General features: G+C 46.2%; 1 protein-coding gene across 1 annotated transcript in view; it reads left to right on the plus strand.

Moving 5' to 3' along the window:
* TIAM1 (TIAM Rac1 associated GEF 1) overlaps positions 1-21,400 on the plus strand; it is a gene marked incomplete at its 5' end in the record, with an annotated part of 524,442 nt that overhangs the window by 239,501 nt on the left and 263,541 nt on the right. Inside the window, one exon of the mRNA XM_081234975.1 lies at positions 10,383-10,549. The remainder of the gene's footprint in view (positions 1-10,382; positions 10,550-21,400) is intronic.

Raw genomic sequence — 21,400 nt, forward strand, 5'->3', positions numbered from 1 at the left:
GTCTTGTGTTTATTATTTATAGTATGTATAATAAATAAATTTAATTTCTAGCTTGACATTTCTCCTCATTTAATGGGAAAAATGGTTGTGTTGCAAATGTCCTTAAATACTTTGTAAATATCTGTTTTAACAAGTGTTTAACATTCTGTGGAGTGCTATACTGAAGTTTACTTGAATCTCATTTGCATGCATTGTTTATGTATCAGTTAGGGTTTGGTGAGTATATTAGTCAGGGTTCTCCAGAGAAACCGAAGAAACCAATAGAGTCTACCTACGTCTCTCTCTCTCTGAGATGTTGAGATTTATTACAGGAATTGGTTCATGCAATTATGACTGCTGAGAAGTCTCATGATCCTGCCTGCTGTCTGCAAGCTGGAGACCCAAGAAAGCCAGTTGTGTGATTGAATCAGAATCTGAAGGCCTGAGAACTAGGGGAGCTGATGGTGTAAGTGCTGGTCCCAGTATGAAGGCCTGAGAACCAGGAGTGCCAGTGTCTGAGGGCAGGAGAAGATGAATGTCCTAGGCCAGAGAGCAAATTCACCCTTCCTCCCCCATTCTGGTCTACTCAGGCCCCCAGTGAATTGGATGATGCCCACCCACATTAGTGAGGGTGATCATTTTTCACTCAGTCTACTGATTTAAATGCAAATCTCATCCAGAAACACCCTTTGCAGACACACCCAGAAATAATGTTTTGCTAACGGTCTGGGCATCCCTTAGGCTAGTCATGTAGGCACATAAAGTTAACCATCATAGTGAGGGGTGTGGAAGTGGGATTTCTCATGGGAAGTTGACCCCGTGGACTCGTGGGAGCTGCAAGAAGTCTGTGGACGGCTGCTGTCTCTGCGCTTGGCTGGACACGTCAGGAAGAACAGCCGCAGGTGGAGCGGGGAGAGCCAGGACACGTGGAAGCCCAAGCCTCTCACGACCTCTCACCTTGATGACTCAGGGTGACTTGCAGAAGACGCCCTGCCCCTGCCCTTGGAGCTGCACATGTGTCTGGCGCAGGAGCTGTCCCCACTGCCGCACCGTAAGGAGCTCACCACCGTGACCCCATCTGCTTCTCCACTTGTGCTTTCAGATGCTGGGTGAACTCCCCTCATGGCCTATCCTAAACCAGTACTGCCTAGGCGAGGGGATTCTGGGAAATGTAGTTCTTGTTGAGCTACAACGACAGTACAAACCCCCCCACGTTCATGTCGATTTCGTATTCTAGTGTGACTAAATACTGCAGAGGATGTCTTTATTTCCATCTGGCGCTTTTTCTAAATTTTGGATCATTTCTTGAGGATAGATCCTCAGAAGAGGGATTTATTAGGTCAAGGAATCTAAACATTGTAGAGTCTTACGTGTTTACACAAAAACATTGTACCAGTGGCGCCACCAGGAGAGAGCATGAAAAATCTCTTACTGCATAGTGGCTAATACTGAGCACTGTATTCTTTCTCCTGTAACATCTTGAGGTATTCATTTGAGTTGTTTATTCGTGTCCTTTAGGTGAAGTTTTCTGTTTGTTTGTTTGTTTAAATTAAATCAACTTGGGAACAAGTAAAGACAGGTGGAAGTTACATGCTTTGAATCTTGAGAGAATCACTTAGTAGATCTTGTGAGTAATAGGTAAACCATCCTCTCTTATTCTGGGGACATAGTAATTGCCACAGCAATAAAATGAGAGGGCTAATTAGTTGACATGGATATAGGAACGGGTATTAGCAAGTGCACTGAAAGTTAGAAGCTCGTTTGGTGTAAAGTTGTAAAGTTCTCTGTGGTCACATCTCAGTTTCTGTAGAGTATTTTGGGATAGTTTTTGATTGCAAGGAGCCAATTATTTGCTTTCTCTTTTTAAAAAGTTTTTTTCCCCTCCCTAATACTTTTAATTTTAATTGATGACCTCTAACCCTAAAAACCTAATCTGTCATTTTCATTTCTCTTGGCTCTGTCTTTTCCTCTGTAACATCTGTCCTGTTGATTGCAGGCTCCAGCCCTTACAAACCTCTTGTTACTATGCAGATGACTTTCCTTCCTTGTTAATTTCTACGAGGAACTGGCATGAAAACCAAAACTTCATGAAGACCAAGGTTAAAAAACCGTGTTGTCTATGACTCTTTGTAGAGCAGAATGTTTGGGCTTTGTCTGTGTTGTGGCTTTTGCCAGTATGTTTTGCCAAGGGACTTGAACAAGTTTGTGAATCAGATATTAGACCAAATTCCACCAACTTCTGAGTTTTAAGTCATATTTAATATTCCCTTTAAAGAATGGATCACAGTTGGTTCCCCCAACTCCCGGCCCCCCAGAATCAAGCAGTCAACCCCTGACCCAGTTTTAATATCAATCAAACTTACATTTTCATAAACCATAAAATTTGAGTATGTATGTTTTCTAACTCAAGCTAAAAGTAGCTGAAATGTATTGGCTTGTGATGATGTGCTTAGTTCCACTCAAGATGGAATGATTCCGTGGAGCCTCCAGCCCACAAAGATAGCTTCTCATTTGGGGAGAGGAATGTGGTGTGGAGTTTCATCTCTACCCTGGCCACTCAAAGGGGCAAAGAGTGGTTCCTGGGACCAGCATCGCACCTGCATCATCTGGGAGCCTGTTAGAAATACAGATTCTCAGGCCTCACCCAGGCAAACCAGAGCCTGCATTTTCACAAGATCGCTGGTTGATTCTATGCTCAGTTCAGTCTGAGAAGCTCTGTCCTGGAGAAAGCTGGCTGACCTGCTCCGACCCCATCACTGGCTACCTTTTGCAGCCATCCACTTACCTTCTGGCAGGACTTTGTTCTGGGAACACTCACACCTGTGGAGTGGCCTCTATTTTATTGATCTGTGTACTGATCAGTGCTGCTGAGATTTGTTTAAATTCTTGAAATTCCTTGGAAGCAGTCCCTTGGAGAAACTGACTCTCATTTCTCTATCAGTGAAGTCTGACAGAGCAGAACGTGATTCGCCTTTTTTTTTTTTTTGCGGTACGCGGATCTCTCACTGCTGTGGCCTCTCGCGTTGCGGAGCACAGGCTCTGGACGCGCAGGCTCAGCGGCCATGGCTCACGGGCCCAGCCGCTCTGCGGCATGTGGGATCCTCCCGGACCGGGGCACGAACCTGTGTCCCCTGCACTGGCAGGCAGATTCTTAACCACCGCGCCACCAGGGAAGCCCTCTCTCTCTCTTTTAAAAAAATTATTGTAAATTGTGATAAAATACATGTAACACGAAATTCATCATTTTAACCATTTCGAACTGTACAGGTCAGTAGTATGTTCACATTGTTGTGTAATCAATTTGTAGAACTCTTTCTGTCTTGCAAAACTGAAACTGTACCCATTAAACCACAGTTCCCTATTCTTCGCCCCCCCCAGCCCCTGGCAACCACCATTCTACTTTCTATTGCTATGAATTCAGTTATCCTAGGTCCCTCATACAAGTGGAATCATACAGTATTTGTTCTTTTGTGTGTGGCTTCTTTTGCTTAGCATAATGTCTCAAGTTTCATTCATGTTGTAGCATGTGGCAGGGATTCCTTCCTTTCTAAGGCTGAATAATATCCTCTTGAATATATATATATCGCATTTTGTTTAACCAGTCACCTGTCCATGGATACTTGGGTTGCTTCCATCTTTTGACTGTTGTAAGTGATGCTACTGTGATTGAACCTTAAGCTACTACAAACTGGATGTAAGACCTTAGACAAATCACTGAACTTCTGCATCTCAGCTTCCAGTACTTTAAAAATAAGAAATTGAGATGCTTTCAAGCATTCTCTTAAGTTCTAGTTATAGGATACTAAATAAAATAAAATCTGCATCTATTAAAAATTATATGTCTTCTAAAGATTTCCATGGTTTCTCCTGATGATACCATTTACCCTTCTTGAGCTGACTTAATCTTTGAGTATCCTGAACAGCAGACCGTGTATAACTTTTTTTTGAACAGCTTTATTGAGATATAATTCATATACCATGTGATTCACCATGTAAGTGTACAAGCCAGTGATTTTTGGCATATTCGCAGGGTTGTGCAATGATCACCACAGTCAATTTCAGAAGAGACCTTATACCCATCAAAAGTCACTGCCAATTTCCCTCCAGACCTCCCCCTTACTCCACCCTAGACAATCATTAATCTACTTTCTGTCTCTATGGACTTGCCTATTTCTGGATGTTTCATATAAATGGGATCATAAATTTGTGGCCTTTTGTGACTGGCTTCTTTAACTCAGCATAATGTTTGCAAGGTTCGTGTCTAACTTTCCAAGGTGTCAACTGATCTCACATGTGAGGGGTTCGTTTATCACCATTTGATTTGCCTTAATGCCAAGAGCCAGATGTAGGGCTGGGGCCGAGAGATAGAGCAGTAAATACCAGACACATCCCCTTGGCTCTGAAGAGCTCTCTGTCTTGTGGGGGAGATGGACATTAAGTGAATTTCTACCTAGATATTAATCACAAAGTGCTGATTTCTATAATGGAGAAACTGGGTGCTTTGAAAGTGTATAATGGGCAGAGGTGAGGGGAGCTCTGACTTACTGGCCACATCCTCAGGATGCTTGCTGTCCACAGATCTCACACTGGGACATCCCTCCAATCGGTGTCTATTAAGTGACTCTGTTGGCGATGATGATGTGGTAAAAAGTGAGACCCTGTTCGTGTCCTTGAGGAGCTCACCCTGTCATAGGGCAGACAGCCCATGCTGGTGGCTGTCCCACAGTCTGGACTGTGGGTACTGGAACATGGGTGGATCTCCCTGAAGCATTCAAGGGAATCTTTAGGGAGCAGCGATGATGCCTGATTGGGATTTTGACAGATGAATAAAATGTCTTAGGAAGCCACCATGTGTGCGGAGGGAAAGGAACTTCTGAACAGAGGTCACGAGCAAAAGTGTAAAGATACTCAGTGTGTTCATCAGGGATGGAGCATCAAGGAGCCTGTTGTGGCCACAGCATGGGGACCAGCTACAGGATGGAGGCAGGGAGGGTTGTGAAGTATCTTAAAGCAAAGGTTAGAAGCTTTATCCTACAGATCTCAGATTCACATCCTTTAATTCTGGGTACCCTCAGCATTCCCCTCCTAATTATGACTCACCGTGAGTAGGAGTGGAGGTGACATATCCCCTAGAGGCTTTTCTAGAAGGCACCACCGTCTTCTGGAGGGAGCTGGTTCCTTCGAAGTGTCAGTGCTGAAGGCGTCAGAACTTTTTAAAGCAATAAATGATCAGGCAGTTCATTTAGATTCACTGGGACATAGAAACATAAGAAGTTGGGAGAAAGGCAGGAAGGAGTTGGATGGTGCCAGCAGCTGCAGGGTATCAGGTTTTTCTCGGTCTAAACTTATAGGTGGAAATGGATGCTATGAGCTGCCATTTATGGATAGTACCTGTCATGCCTGGTAAATAGATGTGAGATCATGGACCAGACCATCATAGCTTTAGGGCCTATTTCATCAAACATCACTTACCTTGGTATCTGGGGTCCTACAAGATGATCAAAAATGTTGTGGCCTGCAAGATCCAGCCATTACCATTTCCAGGCAATCTAACCATCATGGTGTATATGTTTTAACCGAAATAAAGTTGATTTACAGTATTATATTAGTTTCAGGTATATATAGTGTTATGTTTTTTGTTTTTTGTTTTTTTTGAGATACACGGGCCTCTCACTGTTGTGGCCTCTCCCGTTGCGGAGCACAGGCTCTGGACGTGCAGGCTCAGCGGCCATGGCTCATGGGCCCAGCCCCTCCACGGCATGTGGGATCTTCCCAGACCGGGGCACGAACCGATGTCCCCTGCATCGGCAGGCGGACTCTCAACCACTGCGCCACCAGGGAAGCCCTAGTGTTATGTTTTGATGTATTATTACCCAGGACCATTTGTAGATTCGTTCCTTTATTCATCCAACACTACATTTATTATATGCCGCTAGCTCTAGTTTGTGTGCATTCAAAGATAGATGCATCCCCACCCTGGAGTACCCTACACGGTAATCAGGGAAGTAGCCCATGGTTGCAGACGTAGAGTTCATATTGTCAGCAGGCCTCCCCAGCATGTGGATACCGTGCAGTTGCACTGGCATTGGTAATTAACGTTGTCGTCCTTGCTTTTACCTGGGCCTGTGGAACTCTTATTCACCTGTAGCATCTTTTATAATTTCTGTGGGTTCCCAAAGGATGGCATCAAATGGACCTGAGGCTGATCACGGTTGGTCACAGCCACCAGGAGTATCTGCCTTGTTCTTCTCTTGCTGTGCCTCCGTCCGTCAGCCCCCCTGCTCTAAGAGCTGCTTGAAGGACTGTCTCGCTCAAATCTTTATGACGAGAATAGATAAGTCCTTGCCAAGGGGCATGTTGCATGCAGAGATGCTGGATAACAGCTCTCTGACATCTGAGATTTTGTCACCGGGGAACTAAAGTGCCGGATCCCTGAGACTGGCCAAGCCTCATGACACAGCTCCTTCAAGGTCTACTCTAGGGACTTCCTGGTGGTCCAGTGGTTAGACTTCACCTTCCAATGCAGCGGGTGTGGGTTCGATCCCTGGTCACGGAGCTAAGATCTCACATGCCTCATGGCCAAAAAACCAAAACATAAGAAAACCAGAAGCAATATTGTGACAAATTCAATAAAGACTTTAAAAATGGTCCACATCAGGGCTTCCCTGGTGGCGCAGTGGTTGAGAGTCCGCCTGCCAATGCAGGGGACATGGGTTCGTGTCCCGGTCCAGAAGGATCCCACATGCCGCGGAGCGGCTGGGCCCGTGAGCCATGGCCGCTGGGCCTGCGCGTCCAGAGCCTGTGCTCCCCAACGGGGAGAGGCCACAGCAGTGAGAGGCCCGCGTACCGCAAAAACAAAACAAACAAACAAACAAAATGGTCCACATCAAAAAAATAAATCTTTTTAAAAAAAAAGTCTACCCTAAATAATCCTCCCATACTGCATGATGTCCACCCCATGGTAGAGTACTAGGTTACTCTATCATGGTACTCTGCTTATTATTGTATGTATGGGAATCTGAATTTATCTTGTTTATTGAGTAGTAATGATCTTTTATTGCACTCTTACAAGTATCAACTCAGTGAATCCTGGCAACTGTGGTGGGTAGAGCTTGTCCCAGGATTCAAGGCCAGGCAATCTGGCTCCAGAGTCCAGCTCCTAGCCACTACATGTGTGTTTATTGTGTCTTTACCTACAAGAATATCAATTCTGTGGAGCTCATCTTTCTGGGTACCAAGAACACTGGTTCTTCGTAGGCTCTCGAGAGATGGTGAATGAATGAGTGAGTGGCCCGTTCATGGTCAGGGAGATTTCTTGGAGGCAGTCAGACCTGTGCTGATGAGTGCAGGAGTAGCCAGGCAAAGGCGGGTGCAAAGGAGGTTCAGGACATTCCTGGCAGCAGTCATGGATGGTGTGAGCTCAGGCATGAAGGGGTCACGTGCTCTGGGATTGCTGGAGAGGGACCTGAGAGACCAGGCTGGAGAGGTGCGTAGATGGGCTCTCCAAAGAGGATGTTTCTGTGATATGTACATGTTGAACCCCCAGCAGAGTCTTTCTAAGTGTGAGCAGGAATCCAGCTTTGTCAGAACATGAGGGGACTTGTTAAAAACATACTATCGATTGCATCAGGGTCTGGGATGGGAGGGCTCAGGAGTCTGCATTCTCATGCTCTTGCCCGGTAATGCTTATGCACACAGATGCTTAGGAACCACTGGTCTGAGAAACAAGATAACTGCTAATAAACTCTTAATGTTATTTACATCTTTCAGCTTTTCTTCCTAACTGTCTCCTACTCTCTACACCCAGTCTGAGATGGAGCTGTAAAGTAATGTGTGTCTTTAGCACACTTTCCTTTTGGTAATCCTGTCTTAGTTAGCTTGAGCAGCTTTAACAATGGCATCATAGACTTAAATGACACACATTTATTTCTCACGGTTCTGAAGACTGGGAAGTCCAAGATCAAGGCACGGGTGAGAGTCATCTTCCTGGCTTGTAGAGGGACATCTTCTGTTGTATCCTCTGACTGCAGAGAGAGAGATTCTCTCGTCTCTTCTTAGAAGGGCACTAATTCCATTCATGAGAACTCCACTCTTATGACCTAATCACCTCCCCAAAAGGCCCACCTCCAGATAACATCACATTGGGGATTAGGGCTTCAACATATGAATTTGGGGGGGACACAAACATTCAATCCATAGTAATCCTTCTTTGTGTGTTTATCTTCTCTTGTCTTTGGGACTTCTGCTTGTACACTGTATTAGTGTACGAGGGCTGTCTTAACAAATCACCACCAACTTGGTGGCTTACAACAGAATTTCATTCTCTCATCTTTCTGGAGTCCAGGAGTCCAAAATCTAGGTGTTGGCAGAGTCATGCTTCTTCTGAAGGCTCTAGAAACGAATCCTTCCTTGCCTCTTCTTGGCCTCTGGTGGTTTCCGGCTGTCTCTAGCATTCCTCGACTTGTAGCTGCACCAACCAATTTCTGCCTCTGTCTTCACATGACCTTATTCTCGGTGTGTCTCCTCTTCTTTTAATGCCAGTCGTTGGCTTTAGGGCTCATTCTAATCCAGTGTGACCTCATCTTAGCTTCATTACATCTGCAAAGACCCTACCCTGTTTCCAAATAAGATCCCTTTATGGAGTTACGTGGACAGACCCAGGTGGAGGTGAATTTTCAGGGACACCATTTAACTAACTACACAGAAGTGTGAGTTCTGAAGGCAATGCTACGTTGTTGAGAAAAGATTTGAGAAGAATAGATTTGGCTAAAACCACCGTCACCGATAACGGTAACGACAACAAAACAAATCAGGTGGTCACTTCAGTTCTAAATTGGTGCAACATTTTGGACAATCTTGCATTCTTTGCTGAGAACCTATGTTGAATTCATTTACCTTCAGAGGCTTCAAGTTGACTTGCGTACAGGATGCTGGAAAATTCTTTCACAAATATCCCTTAATAAGCCTTCTTGAAATAGTTGTTTTTCACACTCAATTCCTTGAGATTTTTGGAGCATCCAGAGGGGTGTCGGGAAAGTGGGAGGCTCTGACCCCTGGGTCTGTCCACAGGCAGAGTGGCTGATCTCACTGGCCTGGACCATGCTTTTGGCCCCAAGGAGTTTTTTTTCCTTTCAAAGCCTGTTTTCTGTACTCTGATGTATTATTATGTGACAAAGTCAAGTGTATGCTTCTAATCCAGTCTAATCCATTTACCACTTTTTCAGGGAGCTCAAACTTTCCTGATAGATGTTTTTCCTAAAGTCACCCTTTTAAAAATTGCATAGTAGATTTTTTTTTTTTTTTTTTTTTTTTTGGTACATGGGCCTCTCACTGTTGTGGCCTCTCCCGTTGCAGAGCACAGGCTCCGGACTCGCAGGCTCAGCGGCCATGGCTCACGGGCCCAGCCGCTCCGCGGCATGTGGGATCTTCCCGGACCGGGGCACGAACCCGTGTCCCCTGCATCGGCAGGCGGACTCTCAACCACTGCACCCCCAGGGAAGCCCCATAGTAGTTTTTCATAAGGATGTAGCCGACTTTAACTTGTTTCTTCTGGTTCAACATTTCGTTTTCCACTTTTTGATTTTCTGCGTTGTGGGGCTTATGTATAACTCTTTGCATCTTTTATTATATCTCTAGATTAAACATTCGAGATACAGATGTGCTGGGTCCAAGGGTGTGACCTTTAAATGCGTCTAATGTATTTTACTGCTGATTCGTGTCCAGAAGGAGTGTTTGAACTGCTGTGATATCAATGTCTACATGTGCTCATCTTAGCAGTTTCCCTTGCAAGTACTGATGAGGTTTATCTGTTCACGAAGGGTCAGGTTCTTGGGGAAGGTGGCATTTTGCTCGAGGTGGGTCTTCTTTACTTTAAATACATGTTTAAAATGGCCCATCACTATACAAAATGTGTCACCACCCTGTTGTCATCACTTTGTTGTTTAATGATGATGCATCTCTTGCTTACTGGTACCAGTGAACCTTTTCGTTATTTTACATTGCTTCCAAGAAATAAATTTCTCATGCATTCATGGACACATGCAATAATGATCCCAAGAATAATTCCCCATGCCTGAGTGCCATCCAGGTAAGGGGTGCCTTCATGAATGATCTCACTGAATTCTCATCGTAGAGAGGAGAAAGGGGAGGCCAGAGGTGTTTAGTGACTCGCCCAAGGCCTTGGACGTGGCCAGCGCTGAGCTCGTCGCAGGGTGGGAGTTCCTGGCTGGGAAGCTGTGGGGTATCAGCCGTGCCTGGGGGAGACCGAGGGAGGGGCGCAGAGGGCGCTTGGCTTGCACCTTCGTCTGTGACTCAGTGGAGGGACGGCAGGCCTGGGACACAGCTGGGCTTCAAAGCCACCGGAGCGTGTAACACTGACCCCCCTTTCTTTTGTTTGGCGGCAGGAAAAGAAGGGCCAGCTCTGAGAGGCCCCGCCACACACCTCGCTCTGAAGGCTGCTCTCTGAGACCGAGTACTGTGCGAAGTCCTGAGCCGTCGGTGTTGGACGGCTGCCTTTCTTCCCTGGCGGTGCGCGTGTTCTCCATGTTTCCAGGGGAGCTACCACGAGAAGGTCGGTCTTGGTTTCCTTGTCCTTTGGGGTGACCTCTCTAACTCCCCATGTTTAATGCTGGACTAAGTTCATTGCTCGCCTTTCTGCTGCGAGCTGCCGCGGAGAGGGCCTGATGGGCTGCAGAAATCTGTCTTTTTCATCCAGGGTCACGAGCTCTCCCTTGTTAGGGCTGCCGTGGTGCTCCTGTCCAGAGCTGCTGGGGTAGGTGAGGGGGACACCCCTGGATGTTCTTAAATCCATGCTGGTAGCAGGTGCATCGACCCTAACTCAAGACGGCTGCTGTGTGGTCCGTGCGTGGATTCTGTGGAGCCTTTTCCAGAATTGGCCCCTCTGTTCTTTGTCTTGCCCTTCCACCAGCTGTCCCCAGACAGTAGCCAGGGGGCACCTTTTAGGTCAGACACACTGCTCAAAACCTTCCTGTGCTTTTCAGACACCCTCCCCACCCGTCAGCATCAAAACCAAAGTGTTTACAGTGGTTTTAGTGTCCGTCCGGCAGGAGCTACCCCCCGCCTTCCCCCCTTGCTTCCTCCACTCTGGCTGTGGCTCAGATGTACCAGGCAGACCCCTGCCTCAAAGCCCCCGTCCTGGCTGTTCTCTCTGCCTGGAGCCCTTTTCCCCTGGTAACCACGTGGGGTGCCCGCCACACCTTCAGGCGTGGGTTCCATCGTGTCTACTTTTCAGTGAGACTGTCATCCCAGGTCAGCTTGTTGAAAACCACCATGAATGTATCCTTTGCATCTCTGACTGTGTAGTTAGAATGTGGCTGAGAGTGTTTGCAGTGTCTGTGATGCCCATGGGGACTGTAGGTGTGACCGATCTGGGAAGGTTCTGGAATGGATGCTCTTGTTCTCTGCCTTCTTGATGGCAAGAGAATATCTTTTTTTTTTTTTTTTTTTTTTTGCGGTACGCGGGCCTCTCACTGTTGTGGCCTCTCCCGTTGCGGAGCACAGGCTCCGGACACGCAGGCTCAGTGGCCATGGCTCACGGGCCCAGCCGCTCCGCGGCATGTGGGATCCTCCTGGACCGGGGTACGAACCCGCGTCCCCTGCATCAGCAGGCGGACTCTCAACCACTGCGCCACCAGGGAAGCCCGCAAGAGAATATCTTGCCTATTACGGCAGAATCCCTATTAGAGACCATGTGTTTTGTTCCTGTGACTTGTGGCGATTCAGCTCCAGATCAGGGTCTTTGCTTGGGTCATATTGAATGTTACTTTGATTCACTTCAGAGGCCACTACCAGGTGACCCAAAATAGTCTCCCAAGTTCTGATAGTGTCGGAAGATCCCTGTAGTTCCAGCCGTGAGACTCTCTCAGGCTAAGTCTGCTTGTAGAATTTAACTGCCTAATTAGTGAGGGATGGTGGTGAGATGCCTATTAAATAAATCCCTGAGTTTATCTCAGCTTAATGGAAAATATCTAGGCCTCGCAGAACAACAGAAGGTTAGTACTCCTTGGTTCAGATAGAATGAGCACATCTCTTTATGAATCCCAGGGGCAGGCTGATAGCTATGAAAGTCCTTACTGCTCGAAGCAGCTGTTTTCAGTGGGTCTGATCAGGTCCAAGGTGAAGCAGAGGGTGCATTTAGACTCTTGCCTCTTTCCCCGTGTTTTAGTTGCATTTACTCATTTCCTAGTTTGGTTTGTATCTGTTGATTGTTTACTGCGTGTGAAGCAGCAGAGTTGGTGCTGGGGCTCCTGGGGATGATGACTATCAAGGAGTTTATAATTTGTGGAGAAGATAGACGTGATGATCAGTGATTGTAACATGAGCCTTAATCTGTGTCAGAGTGTAACACAGTGGGGCAGAGGGACGAAAGATCACTTTGTGGGATGCACAGCCCTTGAGGTGGATCCTGCAGGGTGAGTACAAGGTGAGCAAGTGTTGGGGGGTGAGGGTGCGGGGAAGGCGTGCAGGGCTGGGGGAGCAGCACCAGGGCAGCAGGGCTCAATGGGGGAGGAGGAGGACTCGTCCTGTGGTGCTAGTGGGTGGGGTTTGTGAGGGCCTGTGTGGAAGGAAAATGGGAAAATTCAGTGGGAGTTGTGGAGGCCTTTTTTTTTTTTTTTTTTTTGCGGTACACGGGCCTCTCACTGTTGTGGCCTCTCCCATTGCGGAGCACAGGCTCCGGACACGCAGGCTCAGTGGCCATGGCTCACGGGCCCAGCCGCTCCGTGGCATGTGGGATCCTCCCAGACCAGGGCACGAACCCTTATCCCCTGCATCGGCAGGCGGACTCTCAACCACTGCGCCACCAGGGAAGCCCGTGGAGGGCTTTTTAAAGGTAACACTAAGGAGTTTAAATTGTACCAGCAGAAAATAAAAACCCACGGAGAGTCATTCAGGAGGGGAGAATGACACCCACCATCTGTCTTTCAGAGAAATCCCTCGGGTACCATCGGGAAGGCCGGTTGGCTGGTGGAGGTCTGGATGGAGGCCTCTTAGGAGCTAGGTGAGAGATGAGCTTTACCTGGGTGGTGGCTGAGAGCCAGACACGGAAGAGATGGGTGGAAGAGACGATGTGAAGAAAGCATCCTATTGGGTCATGGCCGGAAACAGAAGCCAATATTCTCTCCAAATCACTCAGGAGCTTAAAAGACCAAATTCCCTTCCTTAGGCAGTAAAATGCAGTCCCAGGGCCCTTGAAAGGAAAGCAATATCAAGAAAATGGAGGAGATGCTGAGAATGGTAAACCCAGAAGAAGCAGTGGCAGTCCCATCGTCACACCATATGATGGAGGAGAGAAAAGTCTTGGTACCAGGAAAAGCAACCCGGGAGCAGGCAGGGTGGTGCATTTTAGTTGCATTGGTTTCTAGCATCAGTAATTGATCAACCCACATCCCTGATTCCTGAATTAGAAAATGGAGGGAGAGAAGGGGCACATGCTTCCTGTTTTTTACACATGGGTGTGTGGACTTTGAGAGGCTGTCTTCAGTGGCTGTGCTTACAGAAGGTAATTTGTTCTCTAACTCAGCGGGTTTGCTTAATGGTGACTCAGTTTTCCTCTCTGGGAGGAACATGTGCTTCAGCGACTGCCACAAATATTATTACTGATGTTGTTAATAAGATAATCAGTACTGGAATATTACTATAAATTCTCGCTAACTTCGCTAAAAATTCCCAGCCTTGCGTTAAGCACATTGCAAAGGTATCTTAGATGGAACGGGATTCTCTTTCTTTGGGGGCTGAAGGGTTAGAAGACCTTGTAAAACCGAGGCTCTCCCATGTGTTTTGTATCCAGTGCTAATGTCATGTGAGCTTTAGTTTTACAGGTGGAGGGAGTCGCTCATTGCTGGAAGAATCACAGAGAACATTCCCCATCTCTCAGGGGCTACACCTTTTCTCGGGGCTTCCTGCCTTCATGGACCCGTCTGACCAGCTGACCATGTAGGGCTTTCTCCGGGCCACTTGCAGGAAGGGTCCTCAGAGAAGTTGACTCTTTCAAGTCAGGGCTTGCTTTCTCCTCTCGTGGGCGGTGCCTGTCCGCCTGCACATTCCGGGACTCTCTTAGTTTGGTTGATAGATTTGTTTGGACGTGACCTTTCCCAGTTCCTCTTCCCTGGGTCTTTGCCTGCTGAGGAAATGAGCCTCAGATTCCATCCATCTGCACCGGTGGCAACAGAAGAGAGAATTTCTCTTTCCTGTGGTCCAGGTCCAACTGCGCAGACACCTGTCGTTCAGAGGCTCCTATTGTTCTGGTTGGTATCCCTTCCTGCTGCAGAGACTTTTTATATCCTAGTTCTGGAAGTCATCAAGTTGGACAAGAGACAAGGAGGAGGCGGGGGAGGGTCCTCGGCTGACCTGGGATGATTTTATTGATTGCACTCCAGACACATAGGAAGAGCTGTTTCCCCCACCTCCATCCATCCATAATTGGTCCTGTTAGGAAATGTTTCCTGTTTGTGGTTGATTCATTCTGAGAGCTTCTCATGTCTTTTGGGATTCTTCACTGTTAGATTTGAGAAGAAAGAGGACAACTTCTCTTTTAAGTCTGATGCAAACCATCTGAGCCAGTCGTGTACATATGCGGTAGATTTATATGTTCCTTACGGACATTCAACCGCTCCCCTGGCTGTTAAGGAAATCCATATGAGCAAGGGAGCCTGCACGTTGGTATTCTCAGATTGTGTGTCCTAATGTTACAAAGCAAATAAATCGTGACCATTTTTGAGGCTTGTCAGAGTTTTTTCTCTGCGGCTCTGGAATTTCTTCTCTTGTGCTTTCAGAGTGGCCAAATCTATGGGCTCCTGGGGGCTTGGCTCTGGAGAGATTGCTGATGTGGGATAAAGTACAGGGGTGAGGAACCAAATCATAACTCTTCCTTTAGGCCTTTGCCATCTGCCCAGTGTCTTGTTTGCAGTCCCCATGAACTTGGAAGAATGCTCCCTGAGCACCACTCCCATCCATCCACCGGGGTCACTGTGCGGATTTCCAGATGTTGAACTTGGGCAGGTGACGTAACCCCAGCTGGTGTTGCAGGGGGACCAGCCAAGTCACGCTCATGACTTTGGGATTCAGTGTCCATCTCACTTAGAGGCAGGAACCCTGTGGAGGGAGATGATGCCTGGTTTGTCTGTGTGCAGGTTCTTTGCCTGCACCTTCCCTGAAACTGAGGTCTGGACCTGGTGTCAAGTATAAGCACACGTGATGAGGGGACTAGCCATCTCTAGACAGTACATTTCATCTACTTATTTTGAAGAAGCAGGATAATAATCCATTTTATAATATCCCTTTCTCAGGGGCACAAAGACAGGGACTTGATGCAAGGGAGAATGATGTAGTCTACAATGAAAAGTGCAGATGAGTGACACAAATTAGTGTGTGAGGGGAGATCTTCCCATCTAGACACAGGAGTATCTGAGGAAGGAATATTATTATATTGATTATCATCTTCTTTCTTGAAAAGAGCAGGTGAAATATACTTTCTAATATATTTATTAGAAATAAATAAAATATGTTTATATATAAATATATATATAATTTCTTCCCAATTCTGCATACCGTACATGCATACATTTGATACCCAGGAGCTGGCCAACCATAGGCTGCAGGCCAAATCTGACCTGTCCCCTGTTTTCGTAAATAAAATTTATTGGAACATGGCCACGCCCATTTGTTTATTTCAGCGGCTGCTTTTGCGCTTTATAGGGCAGAGTTGATGCAATGAACGGGCCCCAAAGCTTGAAAGATTTCCTCCCTGGTTTCTTATAGAAACTTTGCTAATGTTTGTTCTTTATCCACCCTTATCTAGACAGAGACATTTAAGATGTCCCCCTTTATTTAAAATCTCTAGTTTTTAATATTTGCTGCTTTTTTATTATTTTAAATTTAACCCACAGCTGCTTCTTGTTCCTCGTCTCTTAGCTCTTGGATTATTTCAGGAGTTTCATTTTCAGTGGGATGCTGTTTCCCTCTGGAGGATATTTGGCATTATGTGCTGGGGGGAAGCTTTTAAAACTGGGAGCCAGCACTGATATTGCAGGGGCAGGGAGAGGTTCGCAATAGTCCCCAGCCTGAAGGACGGCTCCATCTAAGGGACCAGAATACAGTCATTTTGTGAGCTACTTACCTGGTTTTTGTTATTGTCCCCGGTTTAAAGTTTTTCAGGGGATCTTTGTAACATCTCCCAGTGATGAGATGACCTTAATGTTTTACACTCCTGCTGCTTTCACACTTTTGTGTAAGTTACCATCAGACACAGGAGACCATCGGGTAACTTATCTGCCTGCCAATGACAGGGGGAACTCACTAGGACTGCTGTTTCTCTCTCTGTTTCTCTTTTTCTCTCTGTCTCTCTTACATACACACATTCACAGCTGCAACCCCAGTGCTGCCTTCTGTCCACCCTAAAGACTCTGCTTCAGTCAATTTCCAGGATAGGATGTTCCTCTCATTTCTTTGACTTGTGCAGTGCTGGAGAAAACTTGGATCTCCTATTTCTCTCATAGGAATCATCAGCCTTTGTAAATCCTGCTTAAAAAAAAAAATCTTCTTAGCTCTTCACCCCCCCACTAGTTGGCCCTCTTTGCTTCTGGGACCAGGCTTATAGCTTTCAGCCAAAGGAAGCTAGCTGGGCTCCCTGACTCATGAGGGAGGCCTGGTGGGGGATAGATGTTTCCTATGGCCCAGAGAGAGCAGCAAGGCTCCCAGAGAGATGGAGAGAGGGGCAGGGGTGTGATTGCAGGAAGGAGGGAGTTAGCAGTGTCCCAAGGGCGTGGGGGCTCAGGGTGGGGTGTGATGGTGGCCCATGGGTGGAGGACCAATGTGCTCCGATCTGAGTAGCACGAAGTCAGTGCAGAGTGACAGTGGACCATGGAACCTCTGTCATTCTAGAGAGATGTGGAACAGGAGCTGGAATAGAGGTTGCCTGTGAGAGGCCACCCGATTTTGAGACTTCCAGAGAGACCTAAGAAAGGAGAAAGTCTCAGTTTCTGCCATTTGCAAGGAGGGTGACGGACATGGGTGGGTGGAGGAGCTATGTGTTTGAGACATCTGTAGGGCCACCACCCTGGTGAAGCCTGGGGGATGTTTGAGTAACACACACGATGGGGTTTCCATGGCCTGAGCCAGTGGTGCTCGAACTTCAGCGTGCATCAGAATCACCCGGAAGCCTTGTTAAACACAAGCTCGCCCCGCCCCTAGGGTTTCTGATTCAGTAGGTTTCCAGTGGAGCCTCAAGAATTTGCATTTTTAACAAGTTCCCAGGAGCTGCTGCTGCTGCTGTGGTTCCGGGGACCACACCTGGAGAACCACTGGGCTAAGTGTAGAAGAGATAGATGGTGAAATCCATTAGTGTCCGCAAAATGGAACTAAACTATGATTATAAGATGGAAAATAAAGCTGATTGTATCTGAAGAGCAGTCAGTAACTGGGTCCCCATCGGGTTGATCACTGTGTCAGAATTTCTAGGTTCTAGGAAGGGTTAAGCTAGTTTAGCCAAAATGCGATTGAGCAAGAACATGCTACCAGAGACTTTCATTAAAATCTAATTCCTCTGCATTTGGGGAATTTATTCACTATAAACAGGAAGAGCGTTTCAAAACTGAGTTTTGGCTCTTTGTAATTTTGAATGCTTTTAGCTGACTCAGTAAAGAGAGTCCCTTATTTGAACTTTTCTTTATAAAAGAAGATAATTCAAGGGCCTCGGTGGTTCCCTTCCTTCACTGCCTGGGTTTGTCTTCTCAATATCAGGATGACCATTTGATGTCAAGTGGGCCTGAATTTTCAGTTGACAAACTCTCATTTCTTCTTTTTTTATGTTTGATTTTAACAGATACTTCTATAAGATTTGTACACAAATGTAAAAATAACTAAAATATAAACAAAAACGCTAAACAGTCAGACACATAATAAGCAGTGTAGCTGTATGCTTCAAAAATATCCTGAATGTGCTGGACTGATCTGGAATAAACTCTAGGTCTTTTTTTTTTTTTTTTTTTTTTTTTCCCTGAGCTGAAGATTACTTACTGGGAATTCAGAAAAATTGCATCCTTCACATGACCCACAGTTACATTTCCTTTGTACACTTCAATTAGGTTCACCGTGCTGCAAGTTTTCTGTAGAATCTTGGAAATGCACCTAATACACATTTTGGCTAAGTACCAAAGGTTGAAATCAGTTTTCAATAGAAGCAACTACTGCAGCTGAATATCACCATTAAAATATGAAATCTGGGGACTTCCCTGGTGGTCCAGTGGTAAAGAATCCGCCTTCCAATGCAGGGGACGTGGGTTCGATCCCAGGTCGGGGAACTAAGATCCCACATGCCACCAGGCAGCTAAGCCTGCGTGCCGCAACTACAGAGCCCACACACCTTGGAGCCCATGTGCCACAACTAGAGAGAGAGAACCCCCATGCCACAACTAGAGAGAAGCCCGTGTGCCGCAACGAAGAGCCCACGTGCCGCAACTAACACAGGGCACAGCCAAAAATTAAAATAAATAAATAAATAAAACATTAAAAGAAGAAAAGCCTTTGCTTTAAAAAATAAAATGAAATCTAAGCCTCAAGATTACATAAAAGATTTATCAAAAAATTTTAAATTACAGTTACTAGAAATTATAATTATTTTGTTAAAGTTTGGCATACTGTAAGATAGTAATTATTTAGTTGTCTCATCTGCTCAGTTAGCACTCACTTTCAGTGGAAACTCTAGGTCTTTAAAAGAACCGATGTCTGCGCCCTAAGTTAGGATTTACTTTCTATAAGGGGAAGATACATCAAAACTGCCCGGAGCCTTTTCAATGCAAAAGTGCAGCTTTCGGAAGATCTCTTAATTCCTTCTCTGTTCACATTAGGTGGATCTGTCACTCATCGAGTCCTTATAAACCCTTATGAAAATTAATCTGAGTCAAGTGACTCACCTGAAAAGGAAGGTATTGAAAACCTTGACCTTGGACTTGGAGCCTGCTTCCTGGTGGCTCGAGCCATTGACTTTCAGTTTTACCCCGGGTATCCGTTTGGTCCTGCCTCAGCACCAGTGGTAGCAACAGGGCTTGGGGCTGAATAACACTCTGGGTCCTTCCGAGCTGTATTTATTTACACATGGTTGGGATTTTGGCCAAGGCTCTTGGTCTTCTGCGTGTGTGGGTCTCACCATCTGTGAACCCCATTGATGGTGTGTAAATTAATAAAGAGCTCTGTGAGTCCACTTTTGGGGTGCCAAGAAGAAGCATAATAAATAATATGAAACAGCTCCAGGGATTTTAGCATATTTACAATTTTGGCTTCACGCACTTAGGGATTTGGAGTCATTTTTTTTACAAAACTGGCTTGAAAATCATGCATCGGGCTTCTTTTGTGTGATTGGCGGCTTTTCAGAAACCACGAAGATCCTTGCTTCTCAGAACTGTTTCGTGCGAACCCTGTCTGTATGGGTCAAAACTGCTCCATATAAGGCCTTCCTTTTTTTTTTTCTTTTCTTTTTTGCGGTGCGCGGGCCTCTCACTGTTGTGGCCTCTCCCGTTGCGGAGCACAGGCTCCGGACGCGCAGGCTCAGCGGCCATGGCTCACGGGCCCAGCCGCTCCGCGGTATGTGGGATCTTCCCGGACCGGGGCACGAACCCGTGTCCCCCGCATCGGCAGGCGGACGCCCAACCACTGCGCCACCAGGGAAGCCCATATAAGGCCTTCCTTTACTGGGAATCCCTCTCTCCATCCCAGGGATGTCGGTGGTGGGTGACCATGAACGTATCCTCTGTGGAAGAGGGCCAAGTAGGAAAAAGAATGGCGTGGCCAGTAGTTTCAGTGTTATCAGGGTGGCTAGTATGTTTTAATAGAATTATCTGCAGGACTTGAAAAACCTGTCGGATGGCCCAGGCTTCGTGAGAGACTGTACACTATTTGGGGGAATTTGTTGATTTTAAGGTGAAAGGTGGACAAGGGAGGGGCAGGGCGGTACATACCACTGTGACTTTCACAAGTCTGCCCTGTTGAGATTTATCCAAACCTTTAGATTTCTCAATCTTAGGCCTTCACCATCTGTGACTCACAGGTTCTGTGAGTGCAATACTCAGGCTAGAAGCTCAGAAAGGTGTTTCTTTGGGCTCAGGGACACCTGCATGGTCTCATCCTTCTATGTCCCCATACCTGGTAATATATGATTCTTCCAGAATAAAAGCTGCACTTTCTTTTATCTTAGATTCATAAAGTTTGGGACCTAGGCGCTCCATAAAAAGTTATTGGAACAACCACAACAATAACAACAACAATTATAATAGTAGACAACCCTGTAAGGGTGCTTGCTTTATGGCAGGCACTGTTCTGAACCCTTGACACCTATTAACTTATTGAAAGACTCATGAGAATCTTGTGTGGCCGGATCCTAATCCTATCATTATCTCCGTTTTCCAGATGGAAACTGCCACAGAAAATTTAAGTAACCTGCCCGAAGTTATTTGGGTAGTACATGGTGGTATATGCACCCAGGGAGATACTACTGGGATTTGATTCCTCCATCATCCAATTCTTTGTTCTTAATCATTGCGCTGCAGACCCAGTACTAAAGTTCTCACAAATCTAATAGATTATAGAGATGCCTGGATCTTGTCTTGGAAACTGCTCAAGAATGCCAGTATCAGAGGCTATAAAATTTTCTTGAAAGATTGTGTTAAGTCTTAAGCCAGGGAGCTCAATTTGTGTTACCTGACACTTTGAGCTGGGCTAGGGGTGGAGAATGAACTACATAAATAACTGCTAAGGTGCTGATCTCCAAGGGGGCTTGCATGTCTGGGGACCTTAGAGAAGAGTTTAGGATAACAGTTTCTTAGACTGCTTCTTGTGTTTTGAATTCCATTGGAGCCAGTTCTTTAGACTTTCAGAGCCAAACTGGTTGAAGTTCATTCAGGTTAAGTCTTAGAAGGAGGTGAGTTTTGTGGGTGAGAGATTCTGCTGGTTTTGCTTTTCTTAATCATCTTTAATTGTCCCTCTGTTTTGTGTGTGTGTGTGTGTGTGTGTGTGTGTGTAAGAGAGAGACAGAGAGTGTGTGTTGGGGACAGTGGGCTAGGGACGGGGTATTAGTTAGTGGCACAGCAAAGCTGGGAGTTCAGTAGGGAACTGGTCCATGGTGAGATTAGGCTGAGGAAGTTAACTTTCTTGGACTCCTTGAAGAGAGTGTAAACTCGGTGGAAATGCCCCCTTGCTGGCTGCCATTCCCAGGATTGGGGTGATGTGTTCTCAGCATTGAATCTGCAAGTTTTGAGGCATAATATCAGCGTATTAGAATCTAGGAGGAAAAGGGAACTGCTTATATGGGCAAAGCCCTGCAAAACTAGCTATAAATGTGATAAATGGCTTTTCTTTTTAACCTGTGTAGTTGTAGACTCACAAGAAGTTGAAAAATAATACAGAGTGGTCC

Source organism: Mesoplodon bidens, assembly GCF_964165515.1.
Source record: "Mesoplodon bidens genome assembly, chromosome: 5".
NCBI classification, from domain to species: Eukaryota; Metazoa; Chordata; class Mammalia; order Artiodactyla; family Ziphiidae; genus Mesoplodon; species Mesoplodon bidens.